Source organism: Lepidochelys olivacea (assembly GCF_965140295.1).
Source record: "Lepidochelys olivacea isolate rLepOli2 genome assembly, chromosome: 11".
NCBI classification, from domain to species: domain Eukaryota; kingdom Metazoa; phylum Chordata; order Testudines; family Cheloniidae; genus Lepidochelys; species Lepidochelys olivacea.
In genome coordinates, this window is record NC_140421.1 from 9,858,320 (window position 1) to 9,868,830 (window position 10,511).

Sequence of the window (10,511 nt, forward strand, 5' to 3'; positions counted from 1 at the left end):
TGTTGCTCTGTTCTGTCAAAGTGACTCCGGCAATGACCACTCGCTGACTACGGGTCACTAGAGCATAGCTTTCCATTACTGACTCATGAACCATCAGACCTTCCAATAGTCACTGATTCCTCTGAGCAGCAGAGCTGTCTTGACCCTAAGCAAAGACCTGTTCTAACATATCACGGCCCTTGGACCAATGTAGCTTTTGAATCCTGGGCACAGACACTTTCCTCTTCAAATCTGCAGATACCCTAAGGAAAAATAGGCAGCATGGAGCTGTTGAACAGAACTTGTGTGTTTGTCAGCTTGCATAAGCATTTCGGGCTGCATCATGCCATTTTAGTGTTATCAATACACTCATGTTGCACACTGGGCCATGTGTATATAAGATTCTCTGCATAATTTTTTTAACCTCCCCTGTATCTGTGGAATGGGTTGGGTGAGTCTCAGTCCAGCTCCCTACTGGAGCAGTGTCCACAGAAATGATACCCTTGTGTGAAGCCTCCTCAGAGGCCAAGAACACTGTATGGAGAGAGAGAGAGAGATTCTGGCCGGGGTTGGGGTGCACTGGGAGGGGAAAAGTGAGAAGCTTGCACTGTTGCTACCCACTGTACACACTGTGGTGCAATAGAGGACATCGACCTCTGTGGTTGTCAATCGCATAGCTACATCAGTGCTAACTACATATAGCTGTACTAAAACCAAACACCCTCCGTCTTTCTTCCCCTGGTGCCCAAACCCCTAATGGACAAAAAATTCCCAGTTAGACTCTTCAGAAGCAGCAGCCACAGCAAGAGGAGTCACCTTGGGGAAGTCCATGGTTTCATAATCAGAACCTTCCTTTTAATTATCCCTATTATGGGGCTGTAAACAATAATTCAATCAGCGTTATGGGGCAGTCATGCTGCATTTGCATTCACATAAATGAGTGCTAATGTGACACTGAACTAATCTGATACGACAGCAATTGGCTAATGCTCAATGATAGAAGCCCTACAGCTAAGCTTGCTCTGTACTTTTCCAGAACAGCTTTCAGCACTGTGGAGATGATGGCTTGAGCTGGGAAAGGATAGCGATGACTGATGCTTTGAACTCCTAGGGCCCAGCAGCTCATTTTTAGGACACACATGCTCCTTGGATTCATAGGAGCGAGAGGTAATGTATAAAACCTTCCTGCAAGGGCAGAATTCTACCTTACCCTACACTTATCACTCTTTGTTCAGTCTAACTTTGAAAGCACTAAGCTATGGGGTTCTACCACTTTCCTTGAGGGACTTCTGCAGCCAAATACACTGCACTTTCAGGAAGCTTTGACAGATTCAGCCTCAACTTTCCTTCAGTTTCGCTGCTTTCCATCCATAATTCCTCCTGGTACCTGTATAACTAATCTTTGGTGCCAACCCCCTTCACAGGGGACGGCTAAAGGCTTTATGTTAAATGACCCGTTTCTATTCTGCTGGACTCAGTGCTGTCAAGGTTCCTTCCCCACTCTGAACTCTAGGGTACAGATGTGGGGACCTGCATGAAAGACCCGTAAGCTTATTCTTACCAACTTAGGTTAAAAACTTCCCCAAGGTACAAACTTTGCCTTGCCTTTGAACCTATGCTGCCACCACCAAGCGTGTTAAACAAAGAACAGGGAAAGAGCCCACTTGGAGATGTCTTCCCCCAAAATATCCCCCCCAAGCCCTACACCCCTTTTCCTGGCTTGATTAAAAATCCTCACCAATTTGTACAGGTGAACACAGACCCAAATCCTTGGATCTTAAGAACAATGAAAAATCAATCCAGTTCTTAAAAAGAATTTTAATTTAAAGAAAGGTAAAACAATCACCTCTGTAAAATCAGGATGGTAAATACCTTACAGGGTAATCAGATTCAAAACATAGAGAATCCCTCTAGGCAAAACCTTAAGTTACAAAAAGACACGCAAACAGGAATATACATTCCCTGCAGCACAGCTTATTTTACCAGCCATTAAACAAAAGGAAATCTAACGCATTTCTAGCTACATTACTAACTAACAGTTGTAAGGCTGCATTCCTGATCTGTTCGCAGCAAAAGCATCACACAGACAAACAGACACCCTTTGTTTCCCCCCCCCCCCAGCTTTGAAAGTATCTTGTCTCCTCATTGGTCATTTTGGTCAGGTGCCAGCGAGGTTCTTAGCTTCTTAACCCTTTACAGGGTGAAAGGGTTTTGCCTCTGGCCAGGAGGGATTTTATAGCCCTGTATACAGAAAGGTGGTTACCTTTCCCTTTATTTTTATGACAGATGCTGACCCAATGTTCAATGTTGTATTGCAGAGGTGAAAATGATACAGTCTAGAAAAGTGTGTGTGTGTGAGAGAGAGAGAGACTCTCTACTTCATGGAAGAGTGGTATGAGATAACATGTGAATTCTGGGTAGCCCTAAGCCACTTGGCAACTAACCTGTACTCCAAAGCAGGGACACAATCTCATGACTTCTGCAATGATGCAGAAATTAAAACAATAGGCTTATTCCTGATCCTACCAAAATACTGTAATTCACAAGGTGTAATTTTCCAAATTGATTAAACCACATATCCTTCCCCTCTATGTGTTGAGCATCTCCAAACTATCCCTGGAGAAGCTGCTTGCTGTATACACCACTCTTGCTTGTATTCCTGCAGGATCCCTGTGATCTCCAGCTCAGTAGTATCTCCCTAGAGTTACACAGTTATCCTGCTAACAGTGGAATGTTTAACAAAGTGAGCTATGCTGGTGCATATGTCAGGGTTCACTTATGCTTATTTAATGCAAAATGGGTGAAATCCTCCCTCCCCCCCCCTTCTCCCCCATGCAAAGATCTGGAACAAGAGCTATATGCCACTGAAGTGGTATTTTATGCCGCACTCTGTACAATATACCCACCATTGATCAACCAACTCTCTCTCTTCCCCCTGCTTGCCCCCTAGCTCAGGCAACACCTGATCACAGGACTTCCAAACATTTTTCAACCAAGTTACATCTAGCAGCTCCTATCAATCTTATCCTAACCCAGCTAGGTCAGGTCCTCAGTGGTGCTCTGCTGTTGTAAGGCTGCATGATCAGACCCTTGTTTTCTCTTTGTGCAGAAGGTCACATGACAGAACTGGGGCCCCATTAGTCATGCAGGGGAGAGTGGGTTGTTCCAGTTATACAACTGCAAAATATGAACTTTCTGTCCAACTAGCTGAAGAGCCCCCCACATATTAGGAAAACAAGACTCCTAAGGGAAAGCACCAGCCTGATCATGCAGAGAGACTAGTGAACAGGATCAATAAGCGGGAAACCTTTCACTAAGTGCCAAATGTCGTACAGTACTTCCCAGGGAAGGGAAGCAAACACCTTGCTTTCATCTCTTGTCTTAGACTGCAAGCCCTTTGGGCAAACATCCCCTTGTTTTGTTTGTCCAGCACCTAGCGTAAGAGGGCTGTGGGCCACAACCGGCACTCAAGTGCTACTACAATACTGCTACTAATAAAATAGCATTCCTCTGCCGGTAAACACGTGTATCGTTCTCATTTGCACATAACCACTGATTTCCAAGCAGGCTAGGGAGGCAAGTAGCCATTTGCTATCACCATTTTAGAGCTGGGGAAACTGAAGCAGAGAAGTCTAGAGTCTTTCCAAGATCACACAACAAGCTGGTGACAGAGCCAGCACAGAACCTACCTTGTCTTCCAGGTCTGGGGCTTGATGCCCCTCCCCATTTTACACCAGTCTTACTCCAGTGCCATTCCATTGACTTCAGATGACTTAGGGCAGGGGTCGTCAACGGGTGACCCAAGGGCCAAATCCAGACTACTAGATACATTTGAACAAACCACAAAATCTTTGTATTTAATTATTATTATGGTTGGGTTTTTTTGTATTTTCTCTGGCATCTGGACCTTGACTATTCCTTGACCAAGACATCTGGACCTTCACAAAAAATAATTGATTACCCCTGACTTAGGGTATGTCTACATTGCAATGAGAGGTGTGATTCCAGCACATGTGGACATATCTGAGCTAGCTGTAATCTAGCGAGCATGGTGCCCTTAGCAGTGAAGCTGCCATAGCGGCACGGACTTTACCCTGGGCCTATGCCTAGTACCCAGGGTCCCAGATGGGCTTGTACATTTCATGCCAAAGCGTGCACTGCTGTGATTTCATTGTCGCTGGTACCTGAACTAGTTCTCGGAAAGCTAGCTCAGATATACCTCCTATTGCACCTACCCCCTGATTGCAGCATAGAGTAGGCATATGCCTGATCCAGATTTACACCAGTGTGAGTGAGAGCTGGGCCAGGCTCCTATGCTCTAAATAAGATACAAGAGAGATGAGATGAAACTTATCACGTGTTAGAAATTACTACAGTATAACAGAAGAATCTAGAGGCTGTGATCTCAATTGGCACCCCATGATGCTTGGCACTATATGTTCACATAGCAAGAATACTTTATTTTATATTCCGCTACTGCCTACAAGCCCTGATGGGGCAGCAGGATTCTATGGTGCTTGGTGCTATACGCACATACTAAAAGCCAGGGCTGGCCCAAAGAGCGTTTCTCATGAGGAGACAGCTGAATAAAAGGGGGAAGGAAGGAGTGTGTGCAAGACAAATGGTGGAAGGAATGCTGATCAAACAAACTCATTTGAGTGTAAGTGGACAAGATAAACACTCCACCAGAGAAAAGAAGCCGTTCTGCATCCTTATTTTTACAGCGAGGGCAATGAGTCGCAGAGTAACTTAGGGATATATTTAAAAGGAGTTCAGCACCTGCAGTCAAGGACCAGATTTTTTTTTTTCAAACAAACTAAGCTCCCACTTGGGCTGTAAAACAAGGGGCCGGACTCTCGAAAGTGCCCAGCAGGTGGTGGGGAAAGATCTTGAGAGTGGCTGGCCATAAGTGTCACGGTAGGAGCTGCTGGGTGCTGAGCACCTGGCAAATCTAGTCTTTTAAAATGGGAGCTGAGCGCCTTTGGCAATTTATGTCACACAGGAAGTTTGGGGTAGAGCTGGTTTTGGGACCCACCTTTTTGCTACTTACACTGTTACACCTCCAGTGCAGGGACCCCTGATTTATTGGGTGGCTGTACAGTGCCTAGCCAATGGGGCCCTCTTCCATGAGTGGGGCTCCTTCCTAGCTCCCAACTCAATACTAATCTCTGGAGCCCCAGTCCTTTCTTAATTACAAAACCATCCTTTTCACTCAATCATCACACTAGAACAAAAACCCTGTCCTCTACGTGTGCGGCAACGTTTCCCCAGAATGCTCCGAGTAGGAATACCGCACTGAGAGCAAGCACCAACATCACCGTGGCTAGTTACTTTAGGAAGCAATGGCAGGGAGTGGGACAAGTTGCTAAACCACAGAATTTGGGAGCGTAGCCCTCTGGGCTCTATTTCTGGTCTCTCTCTCTCTCTCTCTCTCTCTCTGCAAGTCACTTAAGCTGCCTGTACTTCAGTTTCTCTATCTGTAGAATGGGAACAATAATATTTTCCTGGTGCACATGGGTGCTCTGAGCTTTAGTGTTTGTAAAGCAATCTGGGAGTGGCTGGGTCATTACACATATTGAATCTATTTCCCCATGTTAAGTATCCTCATACCTTCTTGTCAACTGTCTAAATGGGCCATCTTGATTATCACTACAAAAGTTTTTTTTTCTCCTGCTGATAATAGCTCATCTTTAATTAATTCGCCTCTTACAGTTTGTATGGCAACTCCCACCTTTTCATGATTGTGTGTGTGTGTGTGTGTGTGTATATATACACACACACGTCTTCTTACTATATGTTCCATTCTATGCATCCGATGAAGTGAGCTGTAGCTCACGAAAGCTTATGCTCAAATAAATTTGTTAGTGTCTAAGGTGCCACGAGTCCTCCTGTTCTTTTTTTCTGAAAGCATTCAATGGAAGAAACCACTATGTGGGCATAGACACTATTGTAATACAACTAAAGAATATTTTGTGCTATTATTTATAACACTCTGGGGAGAACGTATAACTGAGAAACAGAGCAATTCCCCAGGAAGGGCTGTGAATTGCTGCAGTGTAACAGTGGTAGGACTGGTTTTGCCTGTTTTGTTACCAGAACCTCTTGGGAATTCTGTTGCACCTGACACTTCTCAATAACCCATTGAAACTTCTACCTGAATGGACTCAACCACACAACCTTGCCAATGGTTCGTGGGTATGACATCATTACACATAAATAAAGCATTCTGGAGATGAGGATAGTATGAATCAGAATGGCGAATTTAATTAAAAATGACTCACTTACATCCTGCAGATTTAAAGAGCTGGATGGAAGCTATTCAGCCTTCTTTTTTAACAATAAAACTACTGCTCATACATGGCAGAAATAACCTATTCCATACAGCAACCGTTCCTCTGTAAATGGACGTGTTCTCTACCCTGCTGATGTGTGAATTCTTAAAGTTGTCTCCACTGCTGCTATGAAACAACCAATACAAGCAGAAACTGGTGATGAGGGTTCATTTAAATTGTTATGCAGCATCAGCTTTCAGAAAAGGAGTGGGGTGAGAAGTGTCTTCCCAGACCAATGCGTTTCAATTCATCGGTGGGACCTGTTATTAAAGAGCTAGTCAGTACATAATTGGCATGCAGGTTCCCCAGGTATGAGACAGCTACTTGAGCATCAGATGCTTGCCAGCAAAGGGGTGAATGTGCTTTGGAAGAGGTACCCCCCTCCCCGCAGTGAAACAATCCAGGAGACAGAGGCAGAAGTCGCTGGTAATGGCTATTTCACCCAAGAGCAACTGAGAGAGACCAAAACGGAGGAGGGGGAAGCCCAGCTAGTCGCAATGGAAAGCAGAAATTTTAATTAATTTTTTTAAAAGCCAACACCTCTCCTACCATTCGCTATGTCAAGCCAGCCAAATGACTAGGGCAGTGAAGGATGCTCCTGTCTGCTTACAAACCTCTTGTAGCTCCCTACATCACCCCATGCAGCCATTCGCCTTTGTTGCAGACCTTCTCCTAACAAGGTGCATTTTTCTAGCTCAACCATCAAGCAGGGCATGGTCAATAAAACAGCGTGGAACAGGGAAGACGGATTATCTGTAAAATACGGTGTCTCTTTCCAAACCCGACCATTTTAAACCAGAATCTGTACAAAGCTAGAGGCTCTTCTTATCATCCATTTCTAGATCAGCCCCACTGGGGTTGAGGAGAAGAGACCCCAGAAAACGAAGGGGGGTTACAAGGCTAATGCCCCCCCTAAAACCCATCCGCCCCCCCTAAAACCGCTGCAAGTCCTGGCTGGCTGACAGGCAGGCAGGCAGGCAGGCAAGGAGAAAATACCGTGGGAGAAGGATGACTTACCCAGCAGGGAGGAAACAGACTTGCAAGTGACAGACTAAGTAGATTCATGGTTTGGTCACTAATTGTCTGCTGGGGGCAGCTGTCAGTTTTCTCCCCTCGCTTACAGCATGATGAGCTCACGCCTTTAACGGAAACTAGCATCGCAACTTCGTGATCAAGGAGTCTGGGAAAGGCGCATCCAGCCTTGGCAAAGCCTCCCCCCGCCAACTTCGGGGAAACCCAGGAGAGGCGTCGAGCCTCTGGGGCGTTTTCCCTCCCAAACAACCCAGCTGCGCTTTTCCTTCCACCCCAGCCCCCTTCCCCCCTTCCCCCGCCGCGCTCGGGAGAAACTCAGTCCCAACTTTGTGTCTTTGATCGCTTCTCTGCACGCTCCTGGCGCCCAGCCCTGCTCAGAAGGCGGCTCCTGCACAAACGGCAGGGCTTGGGCAGGAGCTGGGGTGTGGGCTGCTAGACCACTGGTGTGGCGGCCCGGCTTGCGCACAGAGCAGCTGCTTTTCTCACTGAACACAGAAAGGAAACCGAAGTCACACCCCCCCACACACCCCGCCCCGCCAGCAACCACTGCAGGATCCCGTCAGGTTTTGCAAATCCGCTTTTCTCCCCCCCTTTGTACAGGCTGCTTTGTTCCCCTCCCCTCCTGCGGCGCCCGGCCTTTATTTATTTACCTGGCGGCTGCCGTGTCTCCCCGGGAGGCTTCGCCTTGTGCTGTGGTTGGGCGCGCTCCGGCCCCGGCTGCAGCAGCAGCTTGCCCGGAGAATCCGCCCGGTGCATCCCCCACCCCCACTGGGCTTTTTGCAAGCCCGAGTCAGCCAGCCCCGGGTTTAGTGCGTCGCCACGGCAACCCCGGGCACTGGGGGCGCGAGAGCGGCGCGGGCGGAGCTCATTGGGTAGCTGGAGCGGGGGAGGCGGCCCTTTCTCGGGCAGAGCTGAGCTGCTGCGCGGGGGGCAGCCGGGCCAGGCACCCGCTCAGCGGGCCGGTGGGGGCCGGGTCCTGCGGCGATCCCGGGCAGAATTAAAGCTTCGCCGCTGCTTACGTTCCCGTAGCACCCACTGAGCGAGGCACTGCGGAAGGAGAGGCTCAGAGCCTGCCCTGGAGCGCTTGCAGCCTAAAGCGCCCGGATGGGGGGAATGGACACGGCGTATAAGGGAAGAGACCTGGCGATGCGAGGCATGTGGCTTATTAGGGCCCTGGCTTGTGACCCGTCGCCCCCTGCCTTCTAGCTGGCCATCCTTAGGTGCCCCCTCCTAGGCACCATGGCAGAGCCGGGTCAGTGCAGGATTTGACTGTGGAAAGGGTTGTGACCCCAAGCCAGGTTCCACGCGTAAGGGGATGGACAGGAGATGGCTGTGGGGGAATGGGACATTGAGGCTGGCGGGGCAACAGGTGGGTAAGCGGGATGGGCAGATAAGAGGAGAAGAGCTGTGGAGGGCCAGGAAAGTGATAAGAAGCTTAATCCTGATGCCGCGGGAGTCTCATGCTTGCATCCCCAGAAAGGGAAGGAGACAGCAAAGGTGGGGTCGGCTGTTTGGAGCATGTGGTTTCCCTGAGATTTATCTAGTTGACTTATATATCAAATGCTGGGCATTTCCTTGGCAACAGTTGGGTATGTCCTAATGGGATAAGCATGCAATTCACAAACTTGCAGTTGGCAAGATGCATTTGCAAGCGAACTTCTCAACAAGAACTTGCAGGTTCTTTGGTGGGGCATTAAGAGAGGAAATGGGGTTGTATTGGCTGGAGCAGGGAAATGCGGGGTCTGGAATAAGTAGACTGAGCAGATCACATTGAATATAAAAATGGACAATGATTTCTTATGTGTTTGTAATGAAGTAATGGGCTGCACACAAGCTATGGTTATTACTATAAGCACATGTACACTGGAAGCTTTCATTAGAACCCTGGTCCTTTAGCAGCGGGTCCCATAGGTTCTTTGTGTATCCAGCCACAAGAAGACAATATCACATACTCATACACACAAAGCCAGGACATTACATCCTAACAGAGAAAATTATGTTGAGTTGTTTGAGTGGAAGGAAACTTTGAAGTTAAGCTCAGTACTTCCTCCCAAACCCACTCACATTGGCATGGCATGGCATCACCTTCTGTTGAAGACAAGGTGGCCATTCTAGCCCAGCACACTATCTTCTGGCAGTGGCAAGTACCAGATGTTCTGTTATTTTATAATTAATTAATAACAGAATGCCACTAGCCGTCACCTTCAGCCCCCAACTAAAACCCCTCCAACGCATTATTAAGGATCTACAACGTATCCTGAAGGACGGCCCATCACTGTCACAAATCTTGAGAGACAGGCCAGTCCTTGCCTACAGACAGCCCCCCAACCTGAAGCAAATACTCACCAGCAACCACATACCACACAACAGAACCACTAACCCAGGAACCTATCCTTGCAACAAAGCCCGTTGCCAACTGTGCCCACATATCTATTCAGGGGACACCATCACAGGGCCTAATAACATCAGCCACACTATCAGAGGCTCGTTCACCTGCACATCCACCAATGTGATATATGCCATCATGTGCCAGCAATGCCCCTCTGCCATGTACATTGGTCAAACTGGACAGTCTCTACGTAAAAGAATAAATGGACACAAATCAGATGTCAAGAATTATAACATTCATAAACCAGTCGGAGAACACTTCAGTCTCTCTGGTCACAGGATTAGACATGAAAGTTGCGATATTACAACAAAAAAACTTCAAATCCAGACTCCAGCGAGAAACTGTTGAATTGGAATTCATTTGCAAATTGGATACAATTAACTTAGGCTTGAATAGAGACTGGGAGTGGCTAAGTCATTATGCAAGGTAACCTATTTCCCCTTGTTTTTTCCTACACCCTCCTCCCCCTCCCCCCCCCCCGCTCAGATGTTCTTGTTAAACCCTGGATTTGTGCTGGAAATGGCCCACCTTGATTATCATACACATTGTAAGGAGAGTGATCACTTTAGATAAGCTATTACCAGCAGGAGAGTGGGGTGGGGGGAGGTATTTTTTCATGCTTTGTGTGTATAAAAAGATCTTCTACACTTTCCACAGTATGCATCTGATGAAGTGAGCTGTAGCTCATGAAAGCTTATGCTCAAATAAATTGGTTAGTCTCTAAGGTGCCACAAGTACTCCTTTTCATAGAATCATAGAATATCAGGGTTGGAAGGGAC

At 47.4% G+C, this 10,511-nt stretch overlaps 1 protein-coding gene across 3 annotated transcripts in view; it reads right to left on the bottom strand.

Annotated features, from left to right (window-relative positions):
• LOC311528186 (intersectin-2-like) overlaps positions 1-8,150 on the bottom strand; it is a 91,298-nt gene extending 83,148 nt beyond the window's left edge. For 2 of the 3 annotated variants that reach the window (XM_084642889.1, XM_084642887.1), the window contains exon 1: positions 7,994-8,150. The gene's annotated coding sequence lies outside the window, so the exon portion shown is untranslated. The remainder of the gene's footprint in view (positions 1-7,993) is intronic. The other variant, XM_084642890.1, reaches the window with a different exon arrangement.
• Positions 8,151-10,511: the final 2,361 nt, after the last annotated feature.